The following is a 17,930-nucleotide window of genomic DNA, read 5'->3' as shown; positions in this document are numbered from 1 at the left end:
GGGAAACATGTATATCAAGTGAGATTCTTCATCACAGACCTCATCGCATTTGATAGAAAAACTGAAAAGTTATTCATGAGCTCTCATTTTTACAGCAGTTTTCACCGTCGACTGTCCACCTTTCACGAGGGTTTATTTAGCCCGCATTTGTTTGTTTCCAGCTCCCCTCTTCGTTATTGTCACACAACACTTTCCTAAAACCTCTGCTGGCGTGTGACTTGCGCCGGCATTTAAAGTCATGCACGGCGTCTCATATGTTGCAAGAGACAAAACACAGTGCGAGATTATTTCTTTACACACGAGGTATGATGACGTGACAGAAAGAACTTGGAAAGGTCACGCAACTTTTGCGGGCCCTCCCTCGCACACTAACGCTTGGGTCACGGGCCACACAAAGCAACACTTGCATATGAGCTCTCTCAATCAGCACTTGTCTCCTCATGTCTGGTTTATTTTTGCAGACATGCGGGGTCTCTTCTGCATGGCTGCCGCTAGGGGTGCTGCAGCTTTGCAGTTGGAGCTGCCGAATGTTCCACAGCTGCTGCTGCTGCCTCATTCTAAACCGCTGCAGAGGAGCTGACACTCCATAAACGCACACAAGCAGACACCTTCTTAATCATCCACATTGCTGGGGTTTTTTTTGTTTCTTTTATTGGGAAACAATTGGTTCCACATGGTGTGAACATATATTATGTGGGACACAGCGATCGTTACGCTCAACTGGAATATGTTCAAAAAGGATGCAAGTAAATCAATCTATCAGCAGCATATGATGCAAAAATATCAATTAAAAAACAGTCAACAGAACATTGTCTGAGCTTTAATCATTTCCATGACAGCGAACCCCTTTATTGCTTCGAAAAATAGACCATATTAAAAATAAAATCTATAATTTTACCCCTCCCACACACCTTAAACATATTTAAACGTATTAAAACACATTTACACTTATTGGAATACACTTTTTAAAGTATTCCTTAGCACCAGATCTGCAATAAATTGAGACTATGGGATAAGAGGCAACGTGTGCTTGCTTCAAGTTGTTAACTTGAGACTCCCAGTTGAAATTTACTATAAAACTGGTACATAAATAAAAGAGAATTAAAGACTCTATATTTAAACACCAAAAATATTCAGTCACACCATATAATAATGGAAGTCCACTAGCTTAATGCTAACGGTATTGTGCAAAACACCACATATGAGCAAAGGTAAATTGGCATCTTTGTTACGATAATTATGAACCTTCAAACAACTGCTACTTTAATGCATACAGAGCAGCAAACCATACAAAAATAGCACACAAAATTACCTATAGGGAAATATTTTCTTCTGCTCTGTGGAAACAATAACTATTACTGGAGTTGAGTTGGTGACCTCTCTGCCTCTTCTTCGTGCTCTACTTCTTCTACTTCTGTTCCACTGCATGTCTTCTAATGCAATACTTTCTGGCATGTTGCGGCACAACGTGGCACCAAACTAAAGGCATGCAACTCTACATCCGTAACAAAATGATTGCTTAAAAATCTGCAAAAGACGAACTGTGACATAGCGGGGGTTAACTGTAGAGTTTTCCGCATGAAAATCCTGCCCTGGTGCTTTCTTTCTCTCTGAGCAGAAAATTCAGATTTTTCTTTTTGACAAAGCCATGCAAAAAAAAAAAGAAAAGAAAGAAAGAAAGATAGTGTGTATCCCGCAGCAGCTCCTTTGTCCTGTTTGTGTCATCACAGCTCGAGAGGGTTGTGAGCTCACAAAGACGTCGAAGTGCTAGCACGGTGAGCGTAAGGTTGTAGCGCTTTTTTAAGTGTCACAGCAGTAACCCATGAGCATGCAACGTTGCCATGTACATCATCTGGAGCAGGTCAGAATCAATATCTAATAACATGACAAAAAAAATAGATATTAGATCAAATACATCATACTCAGCAGAGATGCTAATTATGAAATGTATTAATATGTGCAAATTGCTTTGTTTTACTCGGCGAACTTGGCTTGCTCTGCCCAACCAGTCAAAAGATGGAAAATTGCTGACATCATCGAGGGTCATCTCACTGGCCTTTCGAGGTCAGCTTTAAAATCTGATTGGTTAAAGAAACAGTCCCTTTGCTAAAGAAGTTACATTGGCCAGTACTGCTGATTCTGAAGGCCCAGGGCAGATTTGATTGACGTGGCAACACAAGGAAGCTGAAATCTGATTGGACAAAAAAAAAAATTACAATTAATACCATTACAATTTTGAAAATCCACATACAGTACATGTACTGGAAGAAGTTCTGCCTAGAGATGCTCCGAAGAAGAGAAAAGGCTATTGGGAATAGATGACTACAATTTTATGGAACAAATATAAGAATTTAGGTTCTAAATATAGTAGGTCAGGTTTTCTAAAAGTATATAGCCTTGCTGGCTGATGCAATGGCTAAAATGATGCCCGATTGTAAGAAGTAGTATATTTCCTTGTACAGTATATGTGACCCTATCAATGGCGGGGCATAAACACACTCGCACAGGCGCCTCCACAGCCCCACCCTCCCCTGTCACTGCCAGTGGTCCTGCCACCAATGTTGAGCAGGTGACCTTTTCTTTCGGCTAATCCACACCAAAAAGCCCTAATTACTGCTGCCGCTCCACCAACCTCTGCTGTCCCAATAATCAATACAGCCGATTGACCGGCAGATCACCCCGTCAAGACGCCGGCGCCCCACATGTGATTCTTGTATGTGTTAGACAGCGACGGCATTTCCACAGCAAGCGGACATAAACCGAAACAAGCGTCATAAAGATGGAAAAAGAAGCGAAAAGTAAACAGAAGATGAAGACAAAGAACAAAAGATGCCGTATCACACACACACACACACACACGTGCAAACGCACACACATTCCTACCTGAATGTTGTGACACCAGTTGGCCTTATTGAGCAGCTGCTATGTAAAGACTCGCTTATTAGAATATCTTCCCTTAAACTTTTAGCGAAGCCGCTCACCTCATCCCCAAAAATTCGCCGTCAGATATATTTCATAAACAATGGCTATATAAAAAAGTACTGTCAATATTCCTACAAACGGCAAGTGAAGAAATATCTTGACTGACAAGGCATGTTGCTGTTTGTGGGTTACTCAAAAGTCAGTTTGCAACAAATCCCATCAGGTCATATGCCGTTTTGAAGTCTGTGACGAGCTGTAAGGACAAAGGAGCTAAAATGGAAACCAGAAAAATCCTGCGGCAGTTTTTATCTGATTGTCTTGATTCTTGGTGTCCATATAGAAAGTTAGCAGCCGCTATTCTCAGTTGATTCGTTTTTGGTGGCAATTAACCTCAACCTTAAGAAGGAGCACTTCAGTTCAATATTAACTAGTAATGTGATAAAAAAAAACATTCTATGTGGAACAAAACATATCAATTCATACATCATAGTAAAGCCCTTGATGGAGACTTTCTAAATAATCCAAATTAAATCTCTATGTTTTATTATAACGACCACATCTGATTTTATTTGTGTTGAACATATTTTTAATTGTTATTGTTGTTGTCTTGCATTGTCACTTGGCCGGTGTGGTAAAAGACAGCGTGATTAAATACAGGATGAGCTGGTGACTTAAATATGTCCGCCTCTTGCAGCAAAGTTCCAACTTTGCTCCAAAGCTCCAACTACCGGAGACACATTCCTTGTGTGTTTTTTGGACATACTTGGCAAATAAAGATGATTCTGATTCTGATTCTGATTCTCTTTGTAGAGCAAAAATTATGTGGTGTGTTTTTTTTTAACAATTTGATGAGTTGACAGCGTAGAATGCACATCACCCAAAGCACTGTAACATTTCCTCACCTGTACTCATGTGTCGTTGACGTACTGGCCGTGAACGCTGGACGGTGCAGGAGCAACGAGACAAAAAAAAAAGTCAGAAACAATGTTATCAGACAGGAGAAGGAAGTTCCATTTTCGATGCAGCTACAACAACACGGCCATATCTGTGAAGACTCCATTTCCTCCCGTGTTCTTTCTCTCCATGTCACTCTCTCTGACAGACCTTGATTGTACGAGACAAGTTAATGAAAAGCTACACAGGCTGCACCTGCCAATGTGCGAGTGTGCATACCTGCAGGCGCGTTTGTGTGGTTGTCTTCAGGTCCTCGGGCAGTATAGCAGCCATGACGAGGGAGTTCGAGAGTGATGAGAAGACGCACACTCAGAGTGGAGTCCAAGACTGCAGGCTACTGTTGCCTAATGTGACAAAAAGATGAGGCAAAAAAAAAAGACAATTTAGTAACAAACGTGAGAACCTATTTTGAACCCAGTGTCCTAATTTTTCTTTATGTCCGTGTAGATTTTCAGTCAACCAACTCGTGCTAATCCACAAAGGTTGAATCGAGCTAACTGGAATCTTCTTTTTTTGTTTAACTTGCTGTGTTTTTTTATTGCTTTCTAAAAAATAAAAAATAAACATTAATCATAGTAGGTTAGTGATACCGCAGTTAATCAAAAAAGTAAAACGCTCTGATAGCATTTGATTTAACTACACTCTCATTAAACATTACTGACTTCGCTGATGAACTCCACCTATGACACATGCGGTTCCAATTCCAGTGAGTTGCATCAATAATTCTGATATTAAAGTTGTAATTATCGATTTTAACTGACACTGTCAGTGAGGTTGCGGTATTAATGTAGCAATATGTTTATTATTGTGGTTGTAGTTTGCAAAGGTGCAGACCTGCATCCCACTAAGAAGTGTTCCTTTATCTGATTCAACTGAAGTGCATGACCGGAGGAAAATATTAGAAACACTGCAAATACTGCATTACCTACAGTACCTAATGTCCAAATACTAAAATACGGGTACACTTTAAAAAATAAAAATGAAAAAGTAATCACTTTTGACAAAGCAGTTAAAGTTTGCGTGTTTGAGCATGTTATTTCCCTAGCATATATCATAATTATTAACATGCTTAACTTTGTCAAAACATTTTTCTAGAACAGCGTTTAACCTAAATCATGCCTCTGGTGCAATTAAGCTTGTTTAGTTTTAAAGTTATGTGTGTAAAATAAATCTTCACTGTCTAGCTTTCCTGCTGTTTAAATTAAATGTTGTGTTGTACTTCTCAGCATTGTTGCTACGGTGATGAATAATAGCTGAATTTTCTTTATCTTTTACTGACACTGCGATCAGCTGTGTTTAATCTATGAGCTATGGCTGCATACTGGCTCAAAAGGAGTCAATAACTTGCAAACTGTCCCATGTTATGAAGCAAGGATTCTAACCTTGGAGAGCTCACATGTTTTAATTCTTGGGTGTCGTAATTAGAAAACAGTCGTGGAAGATGAATTGGACAGCTGAAGCATTCCCAGAAGTAGCAATATGTAAGGCTATAATGCTATCCAACAACATAAATAGGTACATCACATTGATTTAGTGGCTGCACGGGCAGATTTGGAAGCGTCGTATCGGCGTTAAAGCTGCAATAAATACAACTTGCAGTGTCTCGTATAGCACAAAATGGCCGTAATAGATCCGTGGGTGTTAACAGATTCAATAACAGTGATTCAACAATTGCCCTCGAGTCAGTAACAATCCGTGTACGTTGCTGCTCCATAGGTGCTCATAGAGTTCAATCTTTACCTTATGACCAAGGGACAAGGAAAAGGCCCCTTTTGTACAAAGGCTCCTTATCTTTGGTTTTGCCTTAAAAAAAACAAAAAAAACTGTGTGTGTATAGATACATATAAATCTATCCATTTTCTGAGCCGCTTATCCTCACAAGGTTCGTGGGTACATATATATATATATATATATATATGTGTGTGTGTGTGTGTGTGTGTGTGTGTACCCGTGCCATATTGAACTTGCTCTCTATTCACACCTGAAACCTTGTAATACAAATGAGTCACGTGACACCAAGAAAGGGAAAATGGCAAATTAGGCCCAATTTGGACAGTTTCACTTCGGAGTGTACTCACTTTTGTTGCCAGATGTTTAGACAGTAAGTGCTGTGCTGAGTTATTTTGAAGGGGCAAAAAAAAAAAGAAAAGCTGTACACTGACTACATTGTAGCAAATTATAATTTCTTCCGTTTTGTAATTGAATAAATAGAAAATGTGACGTGTGTACTAACTTTTATGAAATACTGTATGTTCAACATGTGCGTGTGTGCGGACTGAAGACGTGCAACCCCACAGAGAGCTGCCCCAGTCAGGCCGACCCGCTGAGTGAAAGCCTGTGGTAATGTTTAGTTTTCGGGGTGAAGAAGAAGGTGAGGAGGGGGGAGGAGGGAAGAAAGGATGAGCGGATGACAAGGTTGAAGTTGTGCGGTTCGACCCAGAGTAAAGAGAAGTCTGAAGGGAGGGCGGGACGGGTCACGGAGGAATGACGGCGAGAGGGAGGGAAGGAAGGATGAAAGGTCCAAGCGGGACGGAGTTTTCGGGGAGAGGTCCCACTTGGTCTCGTCAGTCAGCCGTCGCTCGCTGACACCTGAACCTCCGCTGACCCGGTCGTGACTGCCCCTGCGGTACGGCAGATAACACGAGGGGGGCTCACCTTTGGCCTTTCAATCGCCACCACAGCCAGCTCCAAAGAACTTCACCCAACTCCTTCTTCACTCTCTCGCACACCTTCATTCCTTTGCAGCTCAAACCTCATTCACCTGGTCCATCTCGCCAAAAAAAAAAAAAAAAAAAGAATATTCCTACTTAAATAGCACCCATAAAACATTTTAACATGGAAAAATGCTTCATGACTCACGTGTTTAGATAACAAGGAAAGAAGACACTTGCACACTCTAACATGAGAGCTTCATCAAGAATTCAGCTCAACTCTTAGTTTTGCCGCCATAGGCCCGGACTGCGGGGGGCCTCCCTTGATGCAACGAGCTTACCTTCCTCTTCTCGCTGTTCTTCTCATCTCATCACCAACCGTGTAGTACAGTATGTTACTAACCTGTATGTTGCTAACCTGTTTCTCTCCCCCCCCCTGTGGCTGTTGCTCGCCGCTTCGGGATGTACTCCCTGGGAACGGACCGCTATCGTCGTCGTTGCGGCTGTTGTTGTGCCCGTTGTTCTCCTGTCCCTACCCCAGCTGCTCAACCCCTCTGTCCATTTTTCTCTCTCTATCTACCCTCTGTCCCTCTATTCAGTCTCTCCATCACCACCCACCTGGCCAAGGCAGACGATGCAATAGATGATGTCGCCAATGAGTGCAGTATTCACCAGATAAAATGCGTATGAGGAACACATTGTACATTACCCAAATATACAGTATCTTTAACTGTGCTATACATGATAATTTTAGATAAGGTTATTTACTTATTAGTAATAATATAAGACATCTCTCCTAATATATACTGTAAATTGAGCCTTTTAGGCTGTAGTGAATCATGTGATTAGTCCCTGAACTTCTTGGTCTGGTCGCAATGCAAATTGGTTTGCACTATTCTTATAGTTCTGTCTATGTTCAGAGAAATAACAGGTCCTCAGTGTTTCTCTAAATCAGGTTTTACAGACGACGACAACAACACACAAATACACCCACACACGCACACGTACTTGCGTCCCTGGAGAGTAGGGCCTAATCCTGGGTTTACATTGTTAGGACAACAGGGATAATCCTGCTAACAGGGTGTTTATCTAGGAAGTACAACCACTGAATCCTCAACATAATGCCATATTGACCCAAAGCCAGAGAGCGGGCAAGGCAGCGAAAAGGACTGGAAGAGAAAATGAGAAGAGACAAACGGTAATGGAAGGTGACAGGGGATTGCAGTAGAGCACAAGTAGATTGAGAGAAGAAGATGATAAAGGAAGGGAGATTGCGTGAGGATGAGAGAAGGTCTGAGCTGTCAAGCATGCAGATGCGAGCGTGATGGCATCAATGCAGGACAGGACACAGGCGCTCCCTGCGGACCACGCGCACCACTGAGAACACATACGCCAAAGAGCATTTAAGCCTTCATTAGTGATCAAAAACACGGAGCATTGAAGAATGCTAATATGATAATACAACAAGCCACACAGGGACTTGAGGGTCACATTAGGATGAATATGCTCTCGGTATATTCTCCGTCAGTGCAAAGTAGTCATCATCAGTGCATCATGTATTTTTGTAACGTAGCGGTCTTCTGCACTAAAATACAAGGTAGATGAACACGATATGAAGGCTCATCCATGAGCCCCAGACTTATTTTTTTAGCCGAATTACAATACATGTCCATTCGAATAAATATGAATTAGACTTGATGAGTTACTCATGCATGCATGCATGAAGTTACATAATATAGATTCATGTGTAAGACTATTATACTGTATATGGGTCTCCCCCCCATCCCCCCCACCCGAGTTGGATACCAGGGGACTGGGCCTGAGATACATTACGGTGCATACTATTTCACTAGGATACTGTATGGAAGGAATAAATGTGTTAAGGGAAGGTCACATTAAATCATTTGCATTTTGGAATGCATTCACTTTCTGTGTGATTTATTGTTGTGTTCTGACAAATAACTCTATGGCTTGTAAATTTGCACAGTTCTGTCTGTCAGCTGTGTTTTATCACTGTTCACTACATTTTGTACAAAATCATACTGAATGAGATCTGGCTCCACACAGAGGTCATCCTTTCCTCCAGAGAGATGCGAACTTCAGTGGCTAACTGCCACTTTCCTATCTAATGCTGCATGTCACAATATTGCCGCGTCTGGCGTTAACTTCCTCTTGGAGGAGATTGTTGAGCCGGGGGTGGGGGGAAGGATATCGGCAGAAGTGCTCCAAGTTTAGCATGCATGTCAGCGCCTGGGGATGCTCCCTGAGCCAAATGCCAGTCTATAGATCGCAGAGGGGACTAAAGATCACATCATCGTCCACACGGACATTGGTGACACCACCAGACAGCGGACGCGGGAGAGAGGGTGGACCGAATGATCCCTGCCAGGCCGAGCCGTTATAGACAGCCGCTGTCATTACAGGGCAAACATGTGCACGATCGCCCCCTACCCCCTACCCCCTACCCCCTACCCCCTTCCCCCACCACACACACAGATACATGAGCCGTGATGGCGATGTTATAGACAAGTGCTGTCATTGGAGGAGTCTCTATGGGGTTGGAACGATAACGACCACTGGGGAGGAAGAGGAGGGGGTGTAGACGAGGCCCACTGTCCAAGCTGCATGCAGGTGAACGTGTGGAGTGAATGGGAGACGTCAGCACCCAGTTTACACACAGTAGTAGTCCCACTGAGATGTCATGGAAATCACCTCAAATAATATAGTTTGTGTCGAGGGAAAAATGTTAGCTCTTTAGTAGACAAGATACAGGACAAGCACTGAGAATAATGACAATTATTACAATTTCATAAAAACTTGCATACAGGGAATCAGCCTCATGGCTGCTTCCAAATAGTGTCTGCCCGTTAGGTGAGGTCATACACTGTATATGCACACCAATAGGCAGTTATCATCTGCCTTATGCGAATGGCGCCTCCGCCCCCAACCATAGAAATCTGCAACTCACAGCAAAATGATAATACAATATCAGCGAGAGGGAGGAACAAGGTCGACTCTCTTATCCTCGATAAGATTAGATGAGGTTAATATCAGAATCAGAATCATCTTTATTTTGCCAAGTATGTCCAAGAAACACACAAGGAATTTGTCTCCGATAGTTGGAGCCACTCTAGGATTGAATACATTTTGTAAGTGCAAAGGCATATATTCTTCTAACTGTTTGTATTTTGGAATGCGGATACTCCCTGCAATGAGATCAAACAATTGTGTATTTTTGTACGACACTATAGTGAAAACATTTTCTTTTTAAAACGTTCAACCTAGTGTCATGCTTTTTTAATGGCAAAAACCATAAGCTAAATGGTAAATTTCCCATAATGCAACTCATGTAGCTTTAAAAGGCCTCCTCTGTGTTTATTTTTTTAAATGTGATTTTGTATATAGTTCCAACGCTTTACTGTTCAACCTCGGAAGGACCACACCAGTGTTGCGCGATATGTGTTTGTTACCAAGTAGTTGCCTGGCAACCAGCAGAAAACAGCAGAAGTGCTAAACTAAGCCAACATACTACTGGGCTAATCTTTTTTTGCAAAGCACAGAGACGACAAGAGTTGTATCGGTCTTATCAACTGGTCTTTATCAGAACGCAAGCATATATTGTTCACTAAGAGTGTAACAATATTTGTAGAAGATGAACAAAGTGTGCCACAGTTACACTTTTATCAGCATCACTGTTCACTGATATCAGCGTCTCATTAACGTGTACTATAAGGGGCTTTTTTTTTCACTTGACGCTGCAGAATATAGAAGTGTTTGTTGACACAGATAAAGCATTTGAAAGACTCCACTTCACATCAATTTGTCTGGATTTGCGCAGATTGCTTCTGTGAGATGCAAATCTCGACTGGTCCTTGCCTGAAGGGGACAGGCAAGTCAGTCTATCAGTGCATAGTTTCAGTGCGCTTCTCATTCTCCCACAGTGGGATGCGCTTCAGGGCGTGGACGAACCAGAGGCTTACAATTACACTGCTGAGCCTCTCACCTGTCACTGAAACATCTCTTTCAATCGCAACACAACCTGCTTTAAAATACACAGCGGCTTGACAATTGTGTGTCATTACTGGTATCATATAGCTCATGAAAGGCAACTGATTGCCAGCAGATTTTTGGACCAAGTATTAGAAACAGCTTTGAAGCAGATTACACCAATCATTATGAACTTTGAAATGAAGTATTACTCAACACTGATCATTATTATTTTTTGTAAAGGGAGATTTGATTTGATTTTTGAGGAGGAGCCCTTTTAAAGCTACAAAAAATACTGTATGTTGCATTAAAACTACTCTGACCAGTACAATTTATCCCAAATGTTACTTGCGAAAATGGAGCGTATAATGTAGCTCGTTACTGCCTGCCTCTGATTTCTGCAGGATTAATTTGTGCATAAGCGAGTATGTCACCTCTTCTTAACAACCATAAAAAGTTGAGCCATCCCATTTTGTGCCAGTAAACACACAAATTGCTGCCTAATCCCTCCTAGATTGTGTTTCCATTGTGTCACAACGCATGTGAGCGCCATTGCTCTTGCTGTGCGCAGAGCAGACAGGTGGTCCTCAGGTGAGCTCAAACATCCTGACAATCACACCATAAACACTCTCTAACATGAAGACATTTAATCTTAACCTCTTTTCTGCCCGGGGCCTTGTATCTGTGTGTAAAGTAAGCCACTGTAGTACTCTGTGGGGTTTTTTTCTCTCCACGATATGTTAGCAATTACGGCCTTGGGGCTACGTGGCAACACGTGCTACTTCAGCCGTCAGGAGAACAAAGCCTCAGGTCCTCCATATCAAAGTCTTGGCACAGGCTGCAGAGTGTTATTGACAAGAGTGCTGCTGGCTTTGCAGTTTAGAGGCAGAGGCCATGGTTCAGCTATGTGTGTTTAACAGCCTTATAAAGTAACCAAAGGCAAAATGTACTGGAGGAAGCACAGTATCGTAGGTGTCTGCCAAGGAAAGATTTGATGATATTTGATGTGTTGTGCAAGAAAAATCCTTCACTCTATTATATATATATTTAAATAATCACAGTCTACGTCCTTAAAACTTTTGGCAACACATTTTGGTAAAAAAAAATCATAAATCCATTACATTCTGGTGCCAGTCTTGATAAATGTCGCCTGTTTTTAACGTTTGATTTAAGATCCAAGTCCCAAGAATGCAAATAATAGAGACCATTGACGAGGATGTGGTCCACCAACATACAAACGGACAAACAAACATCCACACATGCAGGTATGTTTCCTTTAAAACCCTGGCAAGTTTAGCTGTTGTTATAACGGTACATGACTGTGCTGTCTGTCTAAGGAAGTCTCAACTCATGGGTCAAAGGTGTACAGCAGCAGACCATTGAGACACGATACCCAAATTGGACTATTGCACAAAAACATGAGTAACACAAGATGTCTCCACATATTGTATACAAACTCCCAAAGCAACACCAAACGAATTCAACAAATAGGAGACTAGACAGACAGACAAGGCGAATATGAAGTGTTCTGTGTTGGAAGCATGTGTTTCAGGGGCCGCCATTTTTATTTTATTACGTGTACAAAAGTCACGAGAATTTGGTGTGTATCTGCCCCTCCTTCTGGCGAAAGGCAGATATAGATATAACAGCTACTCCCGCGCTCGCCCGTCTGCGTCACTTGACGCGCACACGGCAAAAACTGCTCTTGCGCGTAGAACGCCCCGGAGATCGTCTCTCGTGATTGGTCCGTTTTAGTCACATGCTGTGATGACGTGATCAGCCTTCCCCCTTCCCGACACCGCCGCCTTCTTGATCAATTTTGCAGCATAATTAAACGTATCATCTGGCCATCTAGGTCCATTTGTTCCAGCAGACACTGTTCCACGGTCGCCATTGTTGCTGCTTTGTTCCTTGTTACGGAAAGGAACGTAAAAACGGCTAGCGGAAATGGCCACAAAATGCAAAGGAAATTCCACTCTGTGGCGTCCTAGCCAATACTAGTCGTAGCGACACCCCTGGCTTGGAGGGGAACTGCAGTACATTGCTGTGGGGGTTTTGTGATGGTAATAAAAACTGCGGTCAAAACAGAATCCAGTCTAGAAGTCAGCCGCCACAACGATTGTCCAACCCTCCCAGTAATGTCATAGATCACAGTCACATACATTTTTGTAATTAAATTGTGTAACCTTCATTCATTCATTTTCCGTACCGCTTATCCTCACTAGGGTCGCAGGTTATGTAATCGTGTTAACACTGCTGGCGAAGCAACCCACAATCGCTCCCTAACAAAACGGAAACTTTACTCTGAGATTGTTTGAGAGGTCGTCATAGCAACAATAATGCCACCCACTTGTTTGTTTGCATTGGTTAAACTGCAAGGCCACGCTTGAATGAGAGTGCAGAGCTGCAGGGAGGTGACGGGTGTGTTCAGAACATCAGGTCACACTGGAAATGACTCATTTTATTGTATTTTAGGCGAAATATTACAAGTGAACACTGTTTGGTGTAAGAAATGCTTCGAAGGTAACTCAAGCAAAGAAAGAGATGTAGTCATTCTAAAGTCCATGGCGGACAGCCCCTTTTTGGATCCCGTAAAGTAGCCAGCCCCTAGTGGCCCTTAGAAAGCAAGTGCTTCATTTCTCAGCATTATGTCTTCTGTCCGTGTCTCCTTTTTGCTTGAATGGCCTCTCCTTCTCTGTAACATTTTGCTTGCAAAATGACACGTCGTCTCCTCACAATAGAAATCTATGGAGATGGATGGAGGACCGTGCTACAGTTTTGTATTGTGACCGACAAAGCTTTTGACACATGGCTTTTCCTCCGAGGGTGTGAGGGGCCACGGGCCCGAGAGAGGAGACAGGATGAACAGCCTGTTTGTCAGGTGTTGTTACTCACATTAGTCATGTAAAAACAAAGAAACGAAGGAGCGATGGCCGACACAAAGAGCGTCCAACCTCCAATCGGTGTCACCCGATCCCTTCTGTGTGGATGTGTGGGCAGATAAGTGTGTGCGCGAGTGTATGGAGGGGGAAGAGGGCGCCTCATTGGCTGCCACGTTTGGGTCAAGCCAAGGTCAGGACGCGTGTGATGGATGGAGCTGGAGACCGAAGCCCTTCTACCCATCCTCTCGCCTCTCTGGGCCTCAAACCTGATAATAAAGAGGCCTCTCTCTTCACATGTCTTTGTGTGGCTGCATCGGGCCAAGCAGGACCGCTTCATAGAGACGACTCCAGCTCGGGCTGAACCGCGGGATGATCTACAAGGTGAGTTGTGAACAAGCCGATCACCCTCTAAAACCTAAGCTCGCTCACACTTCGCCGCGGTCGTCTAACATTTCAAGGCCAAAACATTAGCGATCCAATACGAGAGCCGTATCAAAACTTCTGCTCGTTAGATGGCGGAGGTGTACCTAATGAGGTGTCCAGCAGTTCAACAAGCCGGCGGTCACATGATGTCATCTCCGTCATCGCCTTCTCCTCCGTCTCTCCCTCCATCATGCTGTCAATCGCTCTATAGGCTCGCCGCCTTTATCGGCACACGGAGACGCACGTCTGTCGATGGAGGAATTCATTTTGGCTGCCAATCACAACAGGGGCACATGTGCCAATACCTCGACAACACTGATGACTGACTTCGGTCTTGTTCTTTTTTTTTTTTGTCTGCTACTGTTTGACTGGAAAACTTTATGTTGCGTGTATTCTATTGCTAGTAGCTGTGTGTAAGCAAGAGTAATGTGGGTGACCGCAGTTGGAAGATTTGTTGTGGTTGGACGTGTGGACTTGTTCACGCAGCGTGAAGGACTGCAGAGACTTTGGGTCGTACGTTTATTCCGGCACCTTCCATTCGCAACATAAGACAATGATCTAATCGGCCTCTACAATTGAGATTTAGTTCCAAAGTGAGGATGCGCTGCAGGGGTGTCAAACTCATTTTTATCACGGTCACATTTTAGTTATGCTATGCCGTATGACTGCTATGACTGGGAAAAATCATATAGCTGTACAGTGGATAGAAAAAGTCTACAAACCCCTGTTCAAATGCCAGTTTTTTGCAAGATAAAAAAATGAGGCCAAGCTAAATCATTTCAAAATTTTGGATTATAACCTGTAAATAAACTAAATGCAGGAAATACAAATAAACAAATGAAATAATGTGGTGCATAAGTCTCCACACCCTTTTTAAATTGGGGTGTGGCTGCGTTCAGAATTAACCAATCACATTCAAAGTGAAGTGACTGCCTCCTTTTAAATTGCCTCTGATTAACCTTGGATACAATCTGAGCTGTTCTAGTAGGCTTTTCCTGGCATAGTTTTTCTTTTTGTATTTTGTATTTTTTTCCAAATGCATTGAGCAGGAAACGAAGTAGACACGCCTTCTTTGCGTGAGCAGACTGGATCTGGCCCCCGGGCTTTGGCTTTGACAGCTGTGATGTGGCGCAATAATGTCGATTGTGTGGAAATCCTCGTACTCATTCATGCATTCGTGACTCATGTAGCCATCCATCCATTTTCTGTACCGCTTATCCTCACTCGGGTCATGGATGACTTTGGGCGAGAGGCGCGGGTACACCCTGAACTGGTTGCGAGCCAATTGCAGGGCTCATATAGAAAAACTAATGTTTCACACTCACTGACAATTTTGAGTCTTCAATTCACATAAGAAACATGTTTTTGGAATGAATGATCTTGTTCAATTGAATATAGGTTGAAAAGGATTTGCAAATCATTGTATCCTGTTTTTAATTTATGTTTTACACAACATCCCAACTTCATGGGACTTGGGGTTATTACTTTTTAATAATGAACTACTACCATTTGTAGCTAGCACATGTGCAAAGCAAAAGCACACACACAGAAGGGCTTTTTTCTCGCTACCCTTGTAGAATGACCCTGCGGTTTTGTTGAACAAACAAGAAGAGTCCAGTTGCCTCTTTTCAACCTTTGCGGATTACCATGACCTTGATGACTACAGACACAGACCTTGCATGTATGTTTTCTACTTAGCAAGCAGGCGGCGCATTGAGTCACTGTCGCTCTTGATACTGAAAGAGATACAAATAAAGAGCAAACATATTTTAGATAGATAGATAGATAGATAGATAGATAGATAGATAGATAGATAGATAGATAGATAGATAGATAGATAGATAGATAGATAGATAGATAGATAGATAGATAGATAGATAGATAGATAGATAGATAGATAGATAGATAGATAGATAGATAGATAGATAGATAGATAGATAGCACATGATATAAGAAACAAATATTCTGAGAGATAATATCAGAGATAAATATAAGCCACTTTATTAGGTACAATGTAAGACAGTATTGTGCTGATAAATATATATATATATATATATATATATATATGTTCGGTTTTGATTGACAAAGTCAGCGAGGTCATAATTTAAGTTTTGTGTTACTGTTGTCCCCGCAGTGGCGTTTGTTTTTGTAAATGTTTTTTTTTCAACATCTCCATCTTTGGAGTGGGATCGCGTTAGCTTGTGGAGGTGTACCTAATCAAGTGGCCAGTGGCAAAATGCCAAATAAAAATGCAATGTAAAAAATAAAAAATGATAAATGCAAAACAAATGTTTCTAAATATTTTAAAATAATGAATTAGCACAAATGGAGCAGTGTTTAAAGACATTTGACTATTTAAGTGGTTTTTGTTGTCAATCATTTGGTGGTATGGCTGCAAGGCTTATTCATTTTTTTTCTAAATAATATTAAAAAACTCCAATTTAATTTTTAATTTGACTCAAATATATATTTCAACATCTTTTAAATCTAGTGTATTTCATTTTCAGACAAAATCTTGGTCTACACTGAAATCTAATACGGTCCATGTGTGTACAAAAAAAAAAAAAGGTTTGGTTTTTTTTTTTGTTTGTTTTTGTTTTGATTTTATTAGATATGTTCCCAAATGTTTGCTCGGAGTTCAAACCACATCAATGATTCGTCCTATAGAAATGTCCATCAAAAAAAACAAAACCAAAAAAAACGGAGCAAGACAACCTTTAATCAGTCCTCCTCCAGAGCTTTAATGGTTCGTCTGTCATCGTCCGTGTGTTTATTCGTCGACCCTAATGGGAACCATCGGCTGCATCGCTCATGTTCTGGAAGTCCAAGTTACTAAAAGAATGTTTCTCTCGGACATCTCGCATCCAGTCTGCTATGGTGTTTTGGAGACTTGTTGTTCTGGTGCTTGTTTGACCAGTGTGGTCTGTTGTTTGGGCCTGTGTGTGCTGTGACAACAAACTCAAAGTGTGACCGTGGGTTGACCCGAGGCTTTCTTTTGTGAGGTCAGCTGCGTTTCCAATTCACTCTGCTCGGCTCCACGGGACCCCGCAGAGAACTCACTGAGGCCTAAACTTCCTAAAAGTAGTTTCTGAGGGCAACGTGTGGTTTTTTTTCACTAAAGATAATATGTAACTTTTTCAACGTATGTTTAATGCTGTTTGAATTCCTTCATTATATATTTTACATTGTTTGTAATTGTTTAAATATGTATTTTAGTTTTCAGATTTTTTTTTTTTATGGAAACAAATTAATTGTTTGTCAAGTTTCCACGAAATGAATGAGGGATGCTTGCTGAACGAACCAGCGTGTTTTCTAATGTAAATTATGCTGCTGGCTAACGTTAAATTGAGTCAAGATTACTCATTACGTGTATGTTTTTAATTATACTTAAATAAGATTTAAACATTCAATTAAAACATTGTTCCAAATGTACTTTGACTTCTCAAAAAAAATGTCAACAATATATGTAAATAACTTCATTCGTTCGTCTTCAATTAACACAAACAAAAAGAATAAATGGAAAATAAGATATGAAATTGTCTAATGTCGTTTTTAAAAAAGTAAATCGTAAATACATAAAACAAACGTATAATACGTTTGTTTTATGTTTGTTTGTTAGTAACACGTGTAATAAGATCATCTTCCAAACTTTACACTTCATTCATTCACTTGCTTCTGTTTTCTCTCCAAATATAGAGAACAAAAAAAATACATTCATAAAGGTGTGCCATCAATGTTTCATGATGTATTTGTTCAGAGCATTATCAGGCCATTAAATAACAAAGTAATGCAGGTGAAAACAAATATATTGGGTTTTTTTTTCAGTATTTCTTTTTCGCTAATAATAATAGTATGTGAAGACGATTATCACATGGAGACAGAAAAAAAGGACGTCTTATTTACACTTAACACCACGTTCATTAAAACACTCCATATAAAACTGCATCAAACACGTATGCGATCTTTGAAAATACCTTTTCAATGCTAATAATTGTCATAAAATGCTGCACAACTTACAGTCTTCCGGGTTTTCGGCGCAGCAGCCTCAGCAGGACTGCGCAGCCCCGAGAGAGCAGATCCCGCAGGTGGATCCAGCTTCAGGTGAACGGCG

At 41.4% G+C, this 17,930-nt stretch overlaps 1 long non-coding RNA gene across 2 annotated transcripts; it reads right to left on the bottom strand.

Annotated features, from left to right (window-relative positions):
* Nucleotides 1-556: 556 nt before the first annotated feature.
* LOC133470621 (uncharacterized) lies at nucleotides 557-17,917 on the bottom strand. Of its 2 annotated transcripts, none has more exons than XR_009786029.1 (6): nucleotides 17,837-17,917; nucleotides 15,494-15,555; nucleotides 4,096-4,220; nucleotides 3,825-4,026; nucleotides 1,979-2,191; nucleotides 557-1,875 (listed from the first exon to the last, which is right to left on the bottom strand). It is a non-coding gene; the product is annotated as an uncharacterized LOC133470621 (long non-coding RNA). The 2 variants fall into 2 exon arrangements; XR_009786030.1 differs by having other exon boundaries at nucleotides 3,825-3,861.
* Between the last annotated feature and the right edge of the window lie 13 nt (nucleotides 17,918-17,930).

Source organism: Phyllopteryx taeniolatus, chromosome 21 (assembly GCF_024500385.1).
Source record: "Phyllopteryx taeniolatus isolate TA_2022b chromosome 21, UOR_Ptae_1.2, whole genome shotgun sequence".
NCBI lineage: Eukaryota > Metazoa > Chordata > Actinopteri > Syngnathiformes > Syngnathidae > Phyllopteryx > Phyllopteryx taeniolatus.
Note: the sequence above shows the minus strand (reverse complement) of the source record. Positions and strands in the feature narration are given on the sequence as shown.